Source organism: Rutidosis leptorrhynchoides, chromosome 10 (assembly GCF_046630445.1).
Source record: "Rutidosis leptorrhynchoides isolate AG116_Rl617_1_P2 chromosome 10, CSIRO_AGI_Rlap_v1, whole genome shotgun sequence".
NCBI classification, from domain to species: domain Eukaryota; kingdom Viridiplantae; phylum Streptophyta; class Magnoliopsida; order Asterales; family Asteraceae; genus Rutidosis; species Rutidosis leptorrhynchoides.
Window position 1 is genome coordinate 150,349,795 of NC_092342.1, and position 23,346 is coordinate 150,373,140.

A 23,346-nucleotide genomic window follows, 5' to 3' on the forward strand; every position below is an offset into this window, starting at 1 on the left:
CTCACAATACTGTATTTTGTAGTAAAAATACATATGACGATATTGAACAACTGAACAATGCAGGGTTGGCATTGGATTCACGAACCTATATCATTCATATATATATATATATATATATATATATATATATATATATATATATATATATATATATATATATATATATATATATGTATATATATATATATATTAAAACATATACTTGTAATCGAATAATTTTATATATATTTAGTTATAAAATTTTTGTATAGGATAATTTATAAGTTTTATTATTTAATTATATACTTTCATAAAATTATTAATATAGTTAAGTTATGTATATTAAATATATTTTTATATATATATAGTCTTCAATTTTGTATACTTATAATCTTAACAACGTTATTAAAACTTTTATTTTCATAGTCATAATTATTTTAATAATAATGATATAGATAATTGATGTTATGCGAGGTGTATATAAAATAGTTATAATTTTTACAAGAAAATACTATTAAATATGATACAATTTTACACAAGATATTTATTTATTTATAGAATGGATATACCTAAACCTTGCTACAACACTTATAGGCAGTGTACCTAATCGTACAGTAATGTAGTTTTTAGTAAGTCCGGTTCGTTCCACAGGGAATATTAAACAAGCTTAACGCTATATTAGTTTTAAATTTATAAAAATACAAATATATATATAAGTAATATTATTATTATAAAAGGGGATTTTTACCGTTTAATGACCGGTTTGTCAATTTTAAAACTTTAGTCGCAGTTAAAACCTAATGTAAAATATTAAAAGTAAATACAACTTAATTTAAAACGTAAAGTAAATAACGATAATGAAATTGCGATAAATAAAAGTGCGATAAAATAAAATTGCGATAATTAAAAGTGCAATTAAATATGATGACAGTAAATAAAAGTGCGATAATTAAAAGTGCAATTAAATATGAAATAAAATAATTATGCTTATTTAAACTTCCATAATCATGATGTTTGACGTATTGATTTTTAGTTTATTCCCATGGGTTAATTGTCCTTTGTCCTGGATTATTTAATATGTCCGTCTGATTTTTGTCCATAACAGTCCATCAATCATAAATATAAAGTGCGAGTGTCCTCGTCAAATTATCCTTATATCCGAAGTCAAATATTCCAACTAATTGGGGACTTAAACTGTAACAAGGTCTTAATACTTTGTTTAATAATTGCACCAGGATATCGACTGCGTGTAACCCAAGGTTTTAATACTTTGTTAACAATTACGCCAAGTGTCCTTGTACATAATTTCACCCCTGTTTTAATAAATCTATTAACTATTAATCCATTCCCGTATCCGGTTAAATGAACGATTATTCGTACATATAAATATCCCGCCCATCGTGTCTGATCGAGTGTATATGGTTATTTATAGGTACGTCCAATTGTAAATCTTTATATTAAATTAACAAACTATCATTTAGTTAAACAAATATAAAGCCCATTAAATGCCCATAGTCTAATTTCCACAAGTGTCATTCTTTTGTCCAAACCCCAATTATGGTACAAAGTCCAATTACCCAATCTTAATAATTTAGCCCAACATCATGATTACTTCGTCTTAAATAAGCATAATAATAACTTAGCTACGAGACATTAATTTAAAAATAACATTAACCATAACTTACAGTGATTAAAAATAGCGTAGCGTTAAACGGACAGAATTTCGACTTACACCCTTACAACATTCGCTAACATACCCTTATTATTAGAATTTAAAATTAAAATTAAAATTAAAATTAAAATTAAAATTAAAATTAAAATTAAATATATATATATATATATATATATATATATATATATATATATATATATATATATATATATATATATATATATATATATATATATATACATGAGTGAATGAGAAGAGAAAAATATGTGTAAAAGATCGCTCAAAACTGCGAAATTTATAGGACCAGACCTGTCACCTACTGCCATGCGATCGCATGGCTTTTTGCCTTCCAGGCCATGCGATCGCATGGCCCCTTTTTCCAGCTCACATGTTGTTGTTTGCATTCTGCCGACGGATTTAATAAATAAATATAATATATAAATAATTATTAGAATTATTTAAATATTATATTATATTTATGTGCATAGTTGACTTGTAATTTTTAGTCCGTTGCGTCGAGCGTTGAGAGTTGACTTTGGTCCCGGTTCCGGTTTATCAAACGTCCTTACGTACAATTTAATATCTTGTATTTTGCGTTTCGCGTCTTGTACTCTTGTAATTTTAAGATGTTTCTTATCAATAATTGGAACCACTTTGATTGTACTTTGTACTTTTGAGCTTTTTGGTCGTTTGCATCTTCAATTTGTCGAATCTGTCTTTTATCTTCACCTTTTATTATTTAAACGAATATCACTTGTAAATAGAACAATTGCAACTAAAAGCTTGTCTTTCTTGAGGGATAATGCTATGAAATATATGTTCGTTTTTAGCATTATCAATAATACTGATAACGATAATAATGATAGTTTTAGTAAACATAATATTTTTAATAATAATGGTAATCTTTAATAGTTTTAATAAAAATTTCGGTAATCATATAGTATTACTAATATTGATGTTTAATTGATAAGTATATTAATGATACTTTGTAATATTAATAATAATAATGTTAATACTAATAATAATTCCTATGTTAATGATAATAATAATACTAATAATTATAAAATGATACAAGTACTAATATTAATGAAAATAATTTGTATCATTTTCATAATAATAATATTAATCTTAATCATAGTGATAATAGTAATTCCTATATTAATAATACTAATAATTCTAAAATTTTAATAAAAATACTTTTATTAATTTTGATATTCATAACAATAATAATCATAACAATATTGATGAATGATAATAATTTTAATCATAAACATAATAATAATAATAATGATACTTATTCTATTAATAATAACTAAGTTAATAATAATGATAATAAAAACATTAAATAATAACACTAGTAATAACAAATAGAATAACAATAATTATAACAATCATAATAATAAAAATAATAATAATAATAAGAATAATAATAATAATAAAAATTTAATATTGAAAACTACCTCAACAAGCTTTTTAAAAAAAATAGCTGCCCACGCCCGAGCTCGAACACGTGACCACCCGCTCACACAAAACACGCATAGATCATCCCACCATTTTCTGTTTTCTGATTTATAACAAAACTTAATTTATTTAACTAATAATTCTAATTACTTCTTCTTCTTCGACTTCTATGTGACCAGAGGTGAAAATCGACCACCAAATAAAATAAGTTCAAATTTGAATCAAAACATATAAACTTAAATTGGAATTAACCTGAAATTGGAAGATTTTGTTTTAAAAATAAAATAAAAGAGTATACAGCGTTCTTGCTGTCTCGAACAAAATAGAAAAAAATAAATATTGATTTTGAAATTGAAAACGTTATAGGCTAAGATTACAACACGAATTGTTTTTCAAATCGCTCCTATAAACTTTTTCAAACATCAATTTGAAATGTCCCGTTCATATTGATTATAAACGTTCCATATTAATTGATTTCGTTGCGAGGTTTTGACCTCTATATGAGACATTTTTCAAAGACTGTATTTATTTTTAAAACAAACTATAACCTTTATTTTATCGACAAGGTTAAAAAGTCACCACCAAGATTATCCAGAAATGATAATCTAAAATATCACACTTACACACTACCAATACATATTGGTTTACAATATTAATATGTTACAACAAAGTAAATCTCGAATGCAGTTTTAAACAATATTATACAAGCATGCTGACACCAAATCTTGTCCATATTTTAGCATGCAACAGCGGAATCTCTTAATAATCACCTGAGAATAAACATGCTTTTAAACGTCAACAAAAATGTTGGTGAGTTATAGGTTTAACCTATATATTTATCAAATCGTAATAATAGACCACAAGATTTCATATTTCAATATACATCCCATACATAGAGATAAAAATCATTCATATGGTGAACACCTGGTAACCGACCTTAACAAAGATGCATATAGAATATCCCCTATCATTCCAGGACTCCCTTCGGACATGATTGAATTCGAAGTACTAAAGCATCCAGTACTTTGGATGGGGCTCGTTGGGCCCAATAGATCTATCTTTAGGATTCGGGTCAATTAGGGTGTCTGTTCCCTAATTCTTAGATTACCAGACTAAAAAGGGGCATATTCGGTTTAATAATCCAGCCATAGAATGTAGTTTCATTTACTTGTGTCTATCTTGTAAAACATTTATAAAACTGCATGTATTCTCATCCCAAAATATTAGATTTTAAAAGTGGGACTATAACTCACTTTCACGGATTTTTACTTCGTCGGGAAGTAAGCCTTGGCCACTGGTCGATTCACGAGCCTATAACAAATATGTACATATATATCAAAGTATGTTCAAAATATATTTACAACATTTTTAATACATTTTAATGTTTTAAGTTTATTAAGTCAGCTGTCCTCGTTAGTAATCTACAACTAGTTGTCCACAGTTAGATGTACAGAAAAATAGAGCAATATATATTATCTCGAATCAATCCACGACCTCGTGTATACAAGCCTCAGGCTAGATTACAACTCAAAGTATGTATAATATTTTAGAATCAACCTCAACCCTGTATAGCTAACTCCAACATTACTGCATATAGAGTGTCTATGGTTGTTCCGAAATATATATATAGATGGGTCGATATGATATGTCAAAACATTGTATTCGTGCCTATGGTATCCCAAGATTACATAATATATTAGAATATATATATAATACAATATGAGTTAGCTAGGATATGATTAATATAGATTTGTTACCAATTTTCACGTAGCTACAACAAGAAAAATTATCCAATCTTGTTTTACTCATAACTTCTTCGTTTTAAATCCGTTTTGAGTGATTCAAGTTGCTATGGTTTCATATTGAACTTAAGTTTTTGAATCTAAATAGAAAAAGTATAAGTTTATAGTCAGAAATACAGATTACAAGTCATTTTTGTAAAGGTAGTCATTTCAGTCGAAAGAACGACGTCTAGATGACCATTTTGGAAAACATACTTCCACTTTGAGTTTAACCATGATTTTTGGATATAGTTTCATGTTCATAAGAAAAATAATTTTCCCAGCATAACAACTTTTAAATCAAAGTTGATCATAGTTTTTAATTAACTAATCAAAAACAGCCCGCGGTGTTACTACGACGGCGTATATCCGGTTTTACGGTGTTTTTCATGTTTTCAGGTTTTAAATCATTAAGTTAGCATATCATATAGATATAGAACATGTGTTTAGTTGATTTTAAAAGTCAAGTTAGGAGTATTAACTTTGTTTGCGAACAAGTTTAGAATTAACTAAACTATGTTCTAGTGATTACATGTTCAAATCTTCGAATAAGATAGTTATACATATATGAATCGAATGATGTTATGAACATGATTACTACCTCAAGTTTAGTAGGTAAACCTACTGGAAATGATGAAAATACAACTTGAGCTTCAAAGGATCTTTGATGGCTTGGAAGTTCTTGAAATAGAATCATGACACAAAAACAAGTTCTAGTAAGATTATTACTCGAATTAAGATAGTTATAGTTACAGAAATTGAATCAAAGCTTGAATATGAATATTACCTAGATTTAGAAAGATAGCCTACTGTAAATAACAAAGGTTTCTTGATCTTAGATGATTGCTTGGAATGGATTAGGAAACTTGGAAGTAAACTTGTAAGCTTGGAAGTGTTCTTGATGTGTTCTTGAGTAATTGTTTTTATGATGATTATAGGTAATAACCAAAGCTTGTATTTGATGATTTTTGCTAGAAAAATAGTAACTTAGACATTCATGGAAGAGTGTGTGTGTTTTGAGAGAGAATTGGGAAGAAAATTGGAAGTGAAATGGAGTAGGTGGTGAGTGGTGAAGGTGAGTGGGGTTAAAAAGAGTTCTTGTTTTTGTTTCCTTGCTCATAAGTCATGCTAGTTTTCTAATTGTTCATTCCACATGTTTGTTGAATATCTAGGGCTGCTAAGATCTGAATTATTATGTGTATATACCAATAGTATATACGTCTAGGAGCTGGGTATTGTACGAGTACGAATACAGTTGCATACGAGTAGAATTGTTGATGAAATTGAACGAGAATATAATTGTAAGCATTTTTGTTAAATAGAAGTACTTTGATTTGTGTCTTGAAGTATTCCAAAAGTGTATTATTACAACATAATACACTACATGTATAAACATTTAACTGAGTCGTTAAGTCATCGTTAGTCGTTACATGTAAGTGTTGTTTTGAAACCTTTAAGTTAAAGATCTTGTTAAATGTTGTTAACCCATTGTTTATAATATCTAATGAGATGTTAAATTATTACATTATCATGATATTATGATATATTAATATATCTTAATATGATATATATACATTTTGTGACGACCCGGAAATTTCCGACTAAATTTAAACCTAATCTTATAATGATTCAGACGCGATAAGTAAAGTTTGTTAAATTGAGTCTCAATCATTTTAAAACAATGTTCATACATACATTTGACCTTGACTAATCCCGACGATTCATGAACAATTGTTGTTAATATATATATATATATATATATATATATATATATATATATATATATATATATATATATATATATATATATATATATATATGATAAGATAAATAAAATTGAAAAGTAATAAATATTCAACAAAAGATGATATATAAAAATAAGTAATGATACATATATATATAATAAAAGTATGAATATAGTTGTTACATAAATATTGTTATTCCAATAATGATATCAGTATTAGTGTTATTAATATTATTTAAATATAAACTAATGATATGAATTTGATATATATATATATATATAGATTGATATAGTATTACTAATATTATTGTTATCCTTATCGATATCAGTATTATATTCTATATAGTTGTAAAATTTATAAATATGAGTATTATTAAAAAAAAAATTGTCATTTGTCATTACTTTAAACATTATTCTTATTATTATTTTGATGTTACATCTAGTATTATTATGTGTATTTTTTTTATCATTTATTATTATTATTATTATTATTATTATTATTATTATTATTATTATTATTATTATTATTATTATTATTATTATTATTATTATTATTATTATTATTATTATTATTATCATCATCTATATCACTACTAGCATTATTATTATTAATAACTATTAATATTATTATTGTTACTTATATTAATGATAATGATAAAATTATTAGTATTATTAGTATTATTGAAATTATTATTAGTATTTTTATTAAAAGTAATAATATTAATAATTAATATAAATTAGTACAGATTAAAGGCAACAATTTGTTATCAATCCCTCTCAGATTTTTGTTAAATTCTTGAATCAAATCTAATTTGTACAAATCTGCAACAGATAGAAAGCAACGTTGTAATTTTTTTTATTTTTTTCTGTCCTTGAAATTGGACCTTTCGACAATCCTTTGCTACGATACAAATATAAACTAATCTGGTATGCTGTAATATCTCAGTTATATTCTACATAATACCTAACTTAATTCAAGAAGAAGGAAAAAAAAGAAAGAAAGAAAATAAACGATTAAAAAAAAAAAGAAACCTGATGTCGATACCTCTGTTCTCCTATTTTTTTAAAAACTTTGAATTCGATGATTATTTCAAATTGTAAAAACGCAGTTAGATTAGGATTCCTCTAGTCAAACCTTCTGCAAAATCTTGATTTCCAATTCCTCTTAATGATTTCAAATTCTTGAGTCAAAGTTCTTATTTTAAAAAGTCAACCAACGGTTCTTTGATCGAATTTGAATGCTATGTTGTGAATCAAGTAAAATTAATGATTTCAAAACTTTCCAGGAGTGATTTATAATTGTTTTCATTTAGAAATCGTAACCTAAAACGTTTTAGAATTTGATTCCAAGGTATGAACTTCATATTTTTTTTACGAATACAGAATACTACAGTTTGTTCCATTTTTTTTTGATAATTTAATTCACTATTAAATCGTTGCTGTATTGTTTATAAATCCTAAAATTTAATAAGAAACATTTTTTTTTTGTATTTGGTATCAAACTTGGATCGATTAATGGTGTGAGAGGAGGAAGAAGAACATAAAATTAATTGTACGGGTTATATAAAGAAGGAAACGAATAAATAACAGAAAAAGCAAGTAGAGCAGATGGTTAAAGGTTAGGGTTGGGAAGCGAGAGGTCGCGGGTTCGAGTCCTGTCTCGGACACTTTAAGTCTTTTTACTGCTACAAAGGTATAACATATTTTTATTATTATTATTATTATTATTATTATTATTATTATTATTATTATTATTATTATTATTATTATTATTATTATTATTATTATTATTATTATTATTATTATTATTATTACTAATAAAAATATTAGTTATTACTTAATATTAGTAATATCTAAAAATTACAATTATGATTACTAGTAATATTGTTAAATTAAGTAATATTATTACTATCATATTAAAATTTATTAGTATTTCCATTAAAATTTATACTTGTATTAGTTTATAATTAATTATATTAACTTTATTATTACTAGTATTATAATTATTATTAGTATTATAATTATCATTATAAGTATTATTATTATTTATATTATCATGGGTAATATTATCATGTAATTACTAAAATTCTTATAATAATAATCATTAACTGTAAAAAAAAAAATTAATATTATTATCATTAAATGTTATTTTTATCACTAATAGAATTATTAACATTATTACCTTTATTAATAAAATTATGTATTATAATTATTTTTATTATAATTAATATTATTTTAGTATTGTTATAATTACTATTTTAACAAACAGATGGTGTATATATATACATATATATAAAAATACTTATTTTATATGACATAACATAATTGATGTTTTTATGTACAAAATAAATATATAAAACATATACATATTGATAAAAAGATATAACTAATAAATTTATATATGTATATATATTTGTTCGAGTACAATTATGTATATTAATAAATATACAAATGATATAGGTTCGTGAATCCAAGGTCAACCCTACACTTGTTAAATGTCGTCACATGCATTTTTACTACAAAATACAATATGGTGAGTTTCATTTGCTCCCTTTTTAATTGCTTTTGCAATATATATTTTTGGGCTGAGAATACATGCGCTACTTTTATGAATGCTTTACGAAATAGGCACAAGTACTTAAAATACATTCTACGTTGAGTTGTACCACTGGCATTCTTTCCTGTAGCTTGGTAACTAATATTTACATGGGTATTGTAAACGCGAATCCTGTTGATAGATCTATCGGGCCTAACAACCCCAACCGGACTGGACGACCAATATTCAACGGTTGCACAGTACTTCATTTTGTTACTACACTTGGTACAGTGTAGGGAGATTTCATAATAAAGGGAATATGCGACGTTGATTAAATGTTAAGTATGGTTACCAAGTGCTCAACCACTTAGAATGCTTTACATACACTTGCGAGTGTATTATGTTTATGATTATGAAATCTTGTGGTCTATTAACATATTGAAATGATTATTACGATAAACCTATGAACTCACCAACCTTTTGGTTGACACTTTAAAGCATGTTTATTCTCAGGTACGAATTATGTATTCCGCTGTGCATTTGCTCATTTTAAGGACATTAATGGGAGTCGATCATCGCAATGGGACCAAATGTTGATGACTTCGTCCAGGAGGATAAGGACGGGTCGTTTCAGGTGGTATCAGAGCGGTGGTCGTAGCAAACTAGGTCTTGCATTAGTGTGTCTAACTAGGAGTTGTTAGGATGCATTAATGAGTCTGGACTTCGACCTAGTAGTTATTAGGTTATATTAATGAGTCTGGACTTGAACCTGGTCTGTATGTCAAAAGTTTTTGCTTACCACCATTTGTCGAAAATTATCTACTTATCATTTTCAGTCTCGACACGTATTATTGCAATTATTGCATAGATGGTGTACATACAAATTCATATCCCATCACATTAAATCTTGTTTGACACGTTTCCATAATTCCCTCCGTAATCTATGGGATCTCCTGTACTATATCTAGGTATTCTATGCAATTAGAATATCATCCGATATCCGAAAATCATTTCATATCGAAAAACCCTTTACCCAATCGTACGAAATGGAACTCACCACTAGTTCAAATCCCTCGGTTTTCGATAGCTATTCTGATATGGACTTCCACTCAAGCTTCTAAAACAGTGTAACTGGAATGGATCAACCAATCAGCCATCCCCAATTCATCTGATGGGTTCGTAATCTACTTAATCCGTGGAGATGAGAAGAAGGCAATCCTTTCCACCAACCAAATTCACCTCTTGGTGAAGAACTTGAAGCACTTACCGGCGAACCTGTTCGAAACACCATTTTCTTTCTCATTTCTAGGATATCTCGCAATGATTATATGATATTCCAAATTCTAAACCTTATTCAGCCACTCGCTTCAACCGACAGTCATCCTGGAGTAATGAAAGAAGTCAACAAGCTTCGTTCTCGAGTAATCAATTTGGAGAATATGGCGCAAAACGTACCAGCTTCAACAACATCATTGGCATCAACAGTACCACCAACAGCAACATTCGTATCACACGTCCCAACCTCACAATCTGCCCCACGAACATCAATGTCATACGCACCATAAATACCAAGGAGTACCAACAATAATGAACGATGAAGTATTGATCCATAACGTCATTAATATTCTGTGAAGAATATGTGGTTCCTAATAGTTTTAGAGATTATTTATTCTAGCTCAAACCGAAAAGCAATTGAGATTAATATCATATTAACTCATTAAATCCATGATTGCATCTGAAGAAAATATATATGTATATATGTTTTCATAAAGATTGTAATTAAAAATCCTTTTGTACAAACTGTTAATGGTGAAAATATTTTAACGGGTAGGTAATACCCGAGGAATATTTAGATTTCACATTAATCAGTTACACGGTAGATTCTTCGAATCTGATTCAATAGTCATGTACTATCCTACTTACATTTATCGATATACAGATCCGTTCACCACAGAATAACCATTTTCATTCAATCTCATATTTGGATTTTGACCTATCAGAATCCAACAAGTGGCATAATGAAGAAAACATTGGACAAATAAAAATTTGTTAGAAACAAACAATTTAACTATGAGAAGAATTTTGTTAAGAATCCACGCTAACTGTTCCTAGCTAACTGATTACATTTTATTATTCATAATTTATTTATCGTAATTTTATTTATCGTCATTTAATTTCTGTTATTTATTTTACGCACTTTACATATCGGGACACATGTACACAATACGTCGGATTAATTCTGAGACAATAAGTTGTACAATGGGTCATGATACGTATTTATTAATTCGAATATTTGGTACATCCTAACACAATAAGTATACAATACGTTTTGATAAATCCTAAGACAATACGTACATAATACGTCTTAGTTAATTCTAAGAAAATACGTCTACAATACGTCTCTGGGTTGATGCAAAGACAATACGTATACAATACGTCGTGGGATAATTCTAAGATTATATATATATAAATCGATTATTGGACTATCAACATTGAACAATTAAAAAATGAATCTAAAATATTAATTATAACATATGAAACTAAACAATTCTTCAAGTTTGCCACTTGATTTCATCTTAAACCTCATTTGAATCTTGACGATTCCAATTCATGTTCAAATATTTCATGATTCTTGAAAACACCTCGATCAAGAGGATGAACCAGCCGCACTTCATCTACGGAAGAAAAGATTGATGCATATAGTTATGCACCTGAAAAACCATCGGAAACTGAGTAAATGTTTAACACGTAGCTGTGCTAATTCCTTTAGTGTTATTATTACCCAAAATAATTTGGTAATCCCTTTCAAAGTAGCAAATTTTGTCACAGCTCCAGCAAGTCAACTCCGACTTTTCATCCGAAACAATCTTATTATAACCTTGATATATATGAGTACTCTTTATTGTTACTGGGGAACCTCTTATATTCCACCATATTACCATCAGCGTTTAATCATCTAAAAACACAATTCTCTTGAAACCACCTCGGATTGATAATCGACGATTCAGATATGGCTGCATTAAATGCAGAGGAAACAGAAAAATGGTAGATGGTCTAAACGGCCAAGATTTTGATGATAAATAATGGAGTGTTGGGAATTGAAGCATGAGTTAGTATAATATAATGGCGCTTGGCCAACGTGATTATATTACAGTAAGTCACGCTGAATTTCTAATGGAACGTGATGATTCACAGACCCTACCGTCATCATGTGCCATGTTACATAACTCTTTCATTCTACTTAATCTCTAAGCATATCACGGAAATATTTACTTGATATTTCTGTTCTTCCGTAATTCCAACAGTTGTTAATAATTCGTGCTAATACATTTTCCTTCTGATTAGAAGATTTCCTTAAATCCCTTGAATTATGGAATTCAACAGTGACTATGTCAAAAGTTAAGATGAACCTCTATTTACATCATTTCACTCTTTTGTGACAGCTTCACTCGTACGCTTCACATAATCAAATCCTTTTATCTATATTACTCAATGATGATAAAAATCTATTTATCAACTCATATTCATCATGAAAAACATTTCTATTGTTAGCCATGACCACCTCACTCAAATTTCGGGACGAAATTTCTTAAACGGGTAGGTACTGTGACGACCCAGAAATTTCCGACCAAATTTAAACCTAATCTTATAATGATTCAGATGCGATAAGTAAAGTTTGTTAAATTGAGTCTCAAACATTTTAAAACAATGTTCATATATACATTTGACCTTGACTAATCCCGACGATTCATGAACAATTGTTGTTAATAAATATATATATATATATATATATATATATATATATATATATATATATATATATATATATATATATATATATGATAAGATAAATAAAATTGAAAAGTAATAAATATTCAACAAAAGATGATATATAAAAATAAGTAATGATACATATATATAATAAAAGTATGAATATAGTTGTTACATAAATATTGTTATTCCAATAATGATATCAGTATTAGTGTTATTAATATTATTTAAATATAAACTAATGATATGAATTTGATATATATATATATAGATTGATATAGTATTACTAATATTATTGTTATCCTTATCGATATCAGTATTATATTCTATATAGTTGTAAAATTTATAAATATGAGTATTATTAAAAAAAAAAATTGTCATTTGTCATTACTTTAAACATTATTCTTATTATTATTATTTTGATGTTACATCTAGTATTATTATGTGTATTTTTTTTTATCATTTATTATTTCTATTATTATTATTATTATTATTATCTATATCACTACTAACATTATTATTATTAATAACTATTAATATTATTATTGTTACTTATATTAATGATAATGATAAAATTATTAGTATTATTGAAATTATTATTAGTATTTTTATTAAAAGTAATAGTATTAATAATTAATATAAATTAGTACAGATTAAAGGAAACAATTTGTTATCAATCCCTCTCAGCTTTTTGTTAAATTCCTGAATCAAATCTAATTTGTACAAATCTGCAACAGATAGAAAGCAACATTGTAATTTTTTTTATTTTATTTCTGTCCTTGAAATTGGACCTGTCGACAATCCTTTGCTACGATACAAATATAAACGAATCTGGTATGCTGTAATATCTCAGTTATATTCTACATAATACCTAACTTAATTCAAGAAGAAGGAAAAAAAAGAAAGAAAATAAACGATTAAAAAAAAAAAGAAACCTGATGTCGATACCTCTGTTCTCCTATTTTTTTAAAAACTTCAAATTCGATGATTATTTCAAAAAGTAAAAGTGCAGTTAGATTAGGATTCCTCTAGTCAAACTTTCTGCAAAATCTTGAGTTCCAATTCCTCTTAATGATTTCAAATTCTTGAGTCAAAGTTCTTATTTTAAAAAGTCAACCAACGGTTCTTTGATCGAATTTGAATGCTAAGTTGTGAATCAAGTTAAATTAATGATTTCAAAACTTTCCAGGAGTGATTTATAATTGTTTTCATTTAGAAATCGTAACCTAAAACGTTTTAGAATTTGATTCCAAGGTATGAACTTCATATTTTTTTTACGAATACAGAATACAACAGTTTGTTCCATTTTTTTTGTTTTGATAATTTAATTCACTATTAAATCGTTGCTGTATTGTTTATAAATCCTAAAATTTAATAAGAAACATTTTTTTTTTTTTTGTATTTGGTATCAAACTTGGATCGATTAATGGTGTGAGAGGAGGAAGAAGAACATAAAATTAATTGTACGGGTTATATAAAGAAGGAAACGAATAAATAACAGAAAAAGCAAGTAGAGCAGATGGTTAAAGGTTAGGGTTGGGAAGCGAGAGGTCGCGGGTTCGAGTCATGTCTCGGACACTTTAAGTCTTTTTACTGCTACAAAGGTATAACATATTATTATTATTATTATTATTATTATTATTATTATTATTATTATTATTATTATTATTATTATTATTATTATTATTATTATTATTATTATTATTATTATTATTATTATTATTATTATTATTACAAAGAAGGATAAGGTCAAGTCGTTTCACATTTAAATGTCGTTACAACGATAATCGTTACATATATGATTCGTTTCGAAATCCTTAAGTTAGTAGTCTTGTTTTTACATATGTAGTTCATTGTTAATACACTTAATGATATGTTTACTTATCATTTATCATATTTAAACATAGTGTAACAATATCTTAATATGATTCATATGTATTTAGTAAGACGTTGTTATAAGGATAATCGTTATATATATCATTTCGAGTTTCTTAATTCAATAAACTCATTTTTATGTATATCACTCATTGTTAACATACTTAATGAGATACTCACTTATCATAATATCATGTTAACTATATATATATCCATATATATGTCATCATATAGTTTTTACAAGTTTTAACGTTCGTGAATCACCGGTCAACTTGGGTGGTCAATTATCTATATGAAACATATTTCAATTAATCAAGTCTTAACAAGTTTGATTGCTTAACATGTTGGAAACACTTAATCATATAAATATAAATTTCATTTAATATATATAAACATGGAAAAGTTTGGGTCACTACACAATTGAACCTAAATCTTTACAGAAAACTTGAATTTGATCAAGAACAAAAAGATTGACTTTTTTGAAATAAAAGTTTGACTCCTAAATTAGTAATCAATTTGAGGAATTAAAGGTTGTAAATTTGCAGATAGGTCAATAGAATAATTCTTAAAACCTCTGCAATTATAGATTTTGGATAAAAAACTGAGATTGGAGTTTTTAAATTCAAGACATGGCGAAACATAGAGAAAAAGAAAAAAAATGGTTCTTTAATTTCGGTTTTCATTTTCGGAATAACAGAAGGATCTCTATGATGTTAATAAATGAGTATGTGAAGCAATAACAAGGTTGTTCTTTAGTGATAATTGTCGACAAGGAGAATCAAGTATAGAAGAAAAGGCTGAAACGCGATATAGATGTGTACCTGATTGTGTTTTATTCATTTGTTTTTATTTTTTTAATATATAATAATTATTAATGGTTAGTAAATTATAAATATATTAATACCATAATACCGTAAATTTTATTAATAATAAAATACTGATAATAATAATATTAAAAATATTAATATCAAAATAATACTTAATAATAATAAGATTAATGATAATAATAATAGTACTTTTATTAATATTACTGAAAATAATAATAAAAATGTTAATATCAAATATAATGATAATAATAATGTTAATAATGATATCAATAATATTAATATTAATAATTATAATAATAGTTATAAAGATGATAATATCAATATTATTAATTATGATAATAAAATAATGATTATTAAGGATAAAGGTAATAATAATATCCAATGATATTACAAGTAACAATTAATATATACAAGTTACATGTGTCAAATTTCATATCTATATAGTATATATATTACATTAATATTAATACTTAAAATTAATATTATTAATAATAGTGAGAGTAACAATAATAATATAGATATATCACTATATCTAAAGTTGTAATTTTATTTAATTTATTAATATTACATACGCCATTTATTTTATAGATTATAATATACATACAACATTAATTTTGTATAGAATCATATATGTATCGATATTCATTTTAATAGCAACTTAATTATTTTGTATATTATTTTACATGTTTAAATCTAATGTTAAATTTTTATATTTTATAATTTCAAATTATTATATATACTTACATTAATATATATACATACATATATATATATATATATATATATATATATATATATATATATATATATATATATATATATATATATATATATATATTTATTTATATATATGTACAAACAATTGTTCGTGAATCGTCGGGAATAGTCAAGGTCAAATGCATTCATAAAAAAAATAGTTCAAACATTTTGAGACTCGGTTTAATAGACTTTGCTTATCGTGTCAGGATCTTATAAAGATAAAGTTTAAATTTGGTCGAAAATTTCCAGGTCATCACACCGACCCTAACAGGATGCATATAGAATATCCCCATCATTCCGGGACTCTCATCGAACATGATAAATCGAAGTACTAAAGCATCCGTAACTCGGATGAGGCTTGTTGGGCCAAATAGATCTATCTTTAGGATTCGCGTCAATTGGTGACAATTATAATAAACACCAATTCTTAGGCTACCAAGCTAAAAAGGGGCATATTCGGTTCGATAATTCAACATAGAATGTAATTTCGATCACTTGTGTCTATTTTGTAAAACATTTATAAAACTGCATGTATTCTCATCCCAAAAATAATAGATTTTAAAAGTGGGACTATAACTCACTTTCACAGATTTTTACTTTGCCGGAAATAAGACTTGGCCACTGGTCGATTCACGAACCTATAATAAATATATACATATATATCAAAGTATGATCGAAATATATTCACAACATATTTTATTTACGTTTTTAACGATTTAAGTTGTTAAGTCAGCAGTCCACGTTAGTAGTTCACAATTAATTGTCCACAGTTAGTAGTACAGAAATAAATCAATATATTATATCGAATCAATCCACGACCCAGTGTATACAAGTCTCAGACTCGATCACAACTCAAAGTATATATATTATTTTAGAATCAACCTCAACCCTGTACAGCTAACTCGAACATTATCGCATATAGAGTGTCTATGGTTGTTCTAAATAATATATATAGATGACGTCGATATGATATGTCAAAACATTGTATACGTGTCTATGGTCCATCAAGGTTACATAATATATATTAATGTATAATACAATATAAGTTAGTTAAGTAATGGTTAGTATAGATTTTTGTAAATTCATCCCGTAGTCAAATTAACCATTTTTAACCAATTTTGTTTTACCCATCATTTCTTCGTTTTAAATCCATTTTGAGCGAATCAAATTGCTATGGTTTCATATTGAACTGAAATTTATGAAATTAAAAAGAAAAAGTATAAGTTTATAGTCGGAATATAAGTTACAAGTCGTTTTTGTAAGAGGTAGTCATTTCAGTCGAAAGAACGACGTCTTGATGACCATTTTGGAAAACATACTTCCACTTTGAGTTTAACCATGATTTTTGGATTAAGTTTCATGTTCATAATAAAAATCATTTTTCCAGAAGAACAACTTTTAAATCAAAGTTTATCACAGTTTTTAATTATCTAACCCAGAACAGCCCCCGGTTTTACTACGACGGCGTGTGTCTGGTTTTACAGTGTTCTTCGTGTTTCCAGGATTTAAATCATTAAGTTAGCATATCATGTAGATATAGAACATGTGTTTAGTTGATTTTAAAAGTCAAGTTAGAAGGATTAACTTTATTTGCGAACAAGTTTAGAATTAACTAAACTATGTTCTAGTGATTACAAGTTTAAATCTTTGAATAAGATAGTTATATATATATATATATATATATATATATATATATATATATATATATATATATATATATATATATATATATATATATATATATATATATATATATATATATGAATTGAATGATGTTATGAACATCATTACTACCTCAAGTTTAGTAGGTAAACCTACTGGAAGTGACAAGAAATGATCTATCTTCAAAGGATCTTGGATGGCTTGAAAGTTCTTGAAGTAGAATCATGACACGAAAACAAGTTCAAGTAAGATTTTTACTCGAATTAAGATAGTTTATAGTTATAGAAATTGAATTAAAGTTTAAATATGAATTATACCTTGAATTAGAATGATAACCTACTATAAATAATAGAGGTTTCTTGATCTTAGATGATTACTTGGAATGGATTAGAAAGTTTGGAAGCAGACCTGTAAACTTGAAAGTGTTCTTGATGTGTTCTTGAGTAGTTATTTTGAAATTTGATCCAGGTTAGGATTTATGAACTAGATTGAGCTAGATTTTGATGAAGATGATGAAGAACACTTAGAAAAATAAGAGATAGTTTGAGAGAGATCAATTTGATGCATAAAAATTAAATGAGAATATGTTTGTGGTAGGTGCTCATTCACGTGAATATAGGGAGTCAATATAGGCTCCATTAGTTTGTAATTTTGTGAGATATTTCATGCTAGATGTTAAATGATGTTTCCCACATGTCTTGGTGACTCACAAGGGCTGCTAAGAGCTGATCATTGGAGTGTATGTACCAATATTAAATACATTTAGAAGCTGGGTATTGTACGAGTACGAATACGGGTGCATACGAGTAGAATTGTTGATGAGAACGAATGAGAATGTAATTGTAACCAACTTTGATAAGTATGAGTGTTTTGATACGTGTCTTGAATTCTTCCAAAGGTGTACTAATACATCTTAATATATTACATGTATATACATTTTAACTGAGTCATTAAGTCATCGTTAGTCGTTACATGTAAGTGTTGTTTTGAAACCTTTAAGTTAACGATCTCATTTAATGTTGTTAATCCATTGTTTATTATATCTAATGAGATGTTAAATTATTACATTATCATGATATTATGATGTATAAATATATCTTAATATGATATATATATATATATATACATTAAAATGTCGTTACAACGATAATCGTTACATATATGCCTCGTTTCGAAATTCTTAAGTTAGTAGTCTTGTTTTACATATGTAGTTCATTGTTAACATACTTAATGATATATATAATTATCATTTTATCATGTTAAATATAGTGTAACAATATCTTAATATGATACATATGTATTTAGTAAGACGTTGTTATAACGATAATCGTTATATATATCGTTTCGAGTTTCTTAACTTAGTAGTCTCATTTTTATATATATAACTCATTGTTAATATATCTAGTGAGATACTTACTTATCATAATATCATGTTAACTATATATATATATATATATATATATATATATATATATATATATATATATATATATATATATATATATATATATATATATATATATATATATATATCATCGTATATTTTTTACAAGTTTTAACATTCGTGAATCACCGGTCAACATCGGGTGGTCAATTGTCTACATGAAACCTATTTCAATTAATCAAGTCTTAACAAGTTTGATTGCTTAACATGTTGGAAACATTTAATCATGCAAATATAGTTTCCATTTAATATATAATCATGGAAAAGTTCGGGTCACTATATAGAAAGCTTCTCAAATAAGGTAGACACATCTCTCGAAAGCTTCTCGAATAAGGTAGAAACAACTCTACAATTAAACCAAGGAGGAGGGTAACACATCATGATAGCTTGTGTGTCAAAATGGGTTGGGCAAGGTTTGCTCCCAAATGCTTTACTATCATTTTTGTGATTTTACAAATAATTGACTTTATGATTACGATTAGCCTAATCAATATTCTTGTGATACACTCATGTCAAAATAACACATCATGTCAAAGAGCTTATATGATGTTATATAGTGATGTTGATACGAACAATTATTGCAGTCAAAATAGTTGAACTTGATGAACTGCTCTCTCAAAGAGCTTATATGCTGCTGTATATAGTGTCATCTCAAAGAGCTGATATGTTGCTATACAGAGACAGTGTAAGTTAAACATTGAAATTATTCCACTCTATATTAACACCCGAGGTGCCAAAATGGATGGTGGGTCGTCTTTGTCCTGAGAAAGAAGTTGGTGCTACTCAACCCCTTCTCTTGTATAAGTATTTAAAATCTAATGTGTGATGATCTCTTGTAACCCTTGACAAGTTAATAGAATTTGTTCAGGTTTTGCATTTGATTACTTGGAAACAGCTGATCAGAATTTAAAGGTCCATTTTTGACCTAGTTTCCTGAATTGGTCGTTCTGAATTATGCAACAAACGAAAATGGGTCAAGGCACTTTGAAGTTCTTCAAGTAGTGGATGTACCATCCTTAACTTCAGAGTAAAAAGCTAAGGTATTTTGCGATGTGTATAATTTAGAGTAATCATTTTTATTTGGAGTGTATATGTCATCCTTAACATCAGGATCCACCAAGTGTAGGAAAGAAGAAGAATGCAAGAATTCATGTAAGTTTTTATCTTAATTGTATAAGTTCTTTCATTAACTTAAACAAATTTATGTTTTTTTTTTCACATTTGTTCCCATGTCAACCCTTTTATGAGTTAATTGAATTTTTTGTAAACAAAGAAAAGAAATGTCTTGCATTTTGTAACACTTGCTGCCATGTGCAGATCCAAGTTATTAAATTTAAATACACAATTAGTAGTTTTTTTTAAATTTTACAACTTTCGTTTAAAAGTATGCATTGACTATGAAAATAAGTTGTTTTTATGGATATGAGATTGGTTAAGAAACAATCTCTCCGCCCTAGAGTAGAGTAAAGAGTGGGATGACTTTCTCTTCCCGTGGGTGGGTATTTTTTTCTACGGGTGGAGAAATGACTTCTCTTCTATTCTAGGGTAGATGAATGATTTATTACATCTCACCTCATGTGGGCGGGTATTCTTTTATTGTTGTTTAGTGGTGTTTCTGATATATATATATATATATATATATATATATATATATATATATATATATATATATATATATATATATATATATATATATATATATATATATATATATATATATATATATATATATATATATCAATAGTTATTTAGGAGTCATTCAGAAGTGCAGTTGTGGATTTGAGTATAAAAGTAATAGATATTGGAAGAGAGCCCGTTAATAGAAAAGAATGCGTATCATCTTTAATTCGATCAACTTAACTCTTCTACATATGATGATTTTTGATACTATTGTTGTTTTTGCTTTAGTTTATTGTTACAATCTCGTTGTGAGTTGCAGAGGGTGTGATACGAATCGTGGTCAGAAGTGGGGAAAAGTCTATCATCGACGTTTCAAAGAAGTCGAGGGGTCTCAAGGCAATTATTGAATTAGGCATTCCATTAGTCTTAATGTCATGTATTAATGTCAGTGAGTGGGTTACAGAAGTTCTAAGGGTTATATATACCCATGTATGTTATGGGTGAGGGCAGACAAGAAATATTTGAGTTGTTTAGTATTTGGGAGACCCCTACTTCTCGAATTGGAGGAACTATCGGTGTTGATTTTTGAGCTTCTTCTTAATATAAATAAGAATCTATTTTAGTTCGTATCAATTGGTATCAGAGCAGTCCGATTCGTGGACTGATTTCAGAGAGAGAAAAAAAGGGTTCTTATTGGTTGTTGACTGCTGCTGTTAATAGTATGGCTAAGAATGTTACAGAGTTGGAAACTGAATTAAGGGAATATCAAACTGAAAATATGGCTCGATATGCTACTTTGGAGAAGAAATTAAATTCTGACATTGAGGCGTTAAGATTGGAAGGTAACCAGCGTCATGAAGAATTGAAGAACTTATTTCAGGTCTTGGTTTCGATGCAGACTGTGAAACCACAAAATAGTGAACCGCCAAAGAGGACCTGATAAGGCCACTAATTATGAGCCTTATTATGATGATTTGGGGTTTGAGATGCCACACTACCATGCCGAGACTAGTGGTGCAGGAGGAAGGAAAAAGAGTGTTAATTATGTTGGAGTATGGAATTCAAATCTTATTGATTTAATGGTGAGGACGGTGATCATGAATTTACATATCCACCAAAGTTTGAGGCAGGTTCACATTCAACAGTAGCCAGAAGAGGGTATCAAGGGTAAGACCACCGAATGAAGAAGTTGAAGATGCCTGTATTTGAGGGTGAGGATGCTTACAGATGGATTTACCGTGTTGAGCGTTATTTTGAAGTTCAAGGGATTCCACCACAAGAACAATTACGAGCGGCTGCAATATGTATGGAGGGGGAGGCATTATCATGGTATCGTTGGAGAGCGAGAATCGTACTCCGTTTTATTCATGGGATGGTTTTAAAAGAAGGTTATTAATACGCTTTAATCAATCTCAGGGAGGGAATCTATATGAACAGTTTCTGGCTATAAAACGGGAGGGAATAGTTCGTGAATATGTCGCTTTGTCTGAAAAATTGGCTTGCCAATTAGTTGGAGTTCCAGATTCTGTCATGGAAGCAATATTCATAAAAGGACTCAAACCTGATTTAAGGGCTGCAGTTAGAGTAATGAAACCTAAAAATTTGGCACATGCAATTGAATTAGCGATATCCATTGAAGACAACCAATTATATGAAGGGGTAACATGAGCACGTTCAGGTATTTACCGAACTAATTTAGATTCTTCTAGTTACAACCGTGCCACTACTCGAGTTCCTGTTCCTACCCCTACTGTAAAGGGGGGGACACTGAACCGGGCAGGCCAATATAAATGCCTAACTGAAGCTGAACTTTCTGGAAAACGCTCAAAGGGTTTGTGTTTTAAATGTGATGAGAAATATGCTCCGGGTCATCGTTGTCCTAGTAAATTGTGACGACCCGACAAAATCGTCATTTGACGGCGCCGTCAACTTAGGTCCCGTTACGTGGTCATAAGTCTTTAAAATAAAGTTTGACCAAAATATGTCGCATTCATTTCAAATGTATGGATGTTTCAAGGTTTACAAAAGTAGTTTAACAACTAGTTACGTTACAACGTTTAAAGTACAAATGAAACCTATGCGACATAATTTAAAGTCAAAAGACGCTCCATGTATGCATGTATACTCGACATCCAAGCAAGTATCAAAATAATGTGCGGAAGCATGTATCACTTAGCATTCAAGGACCTGAGAAAAACATAGAAAATATGTCAAC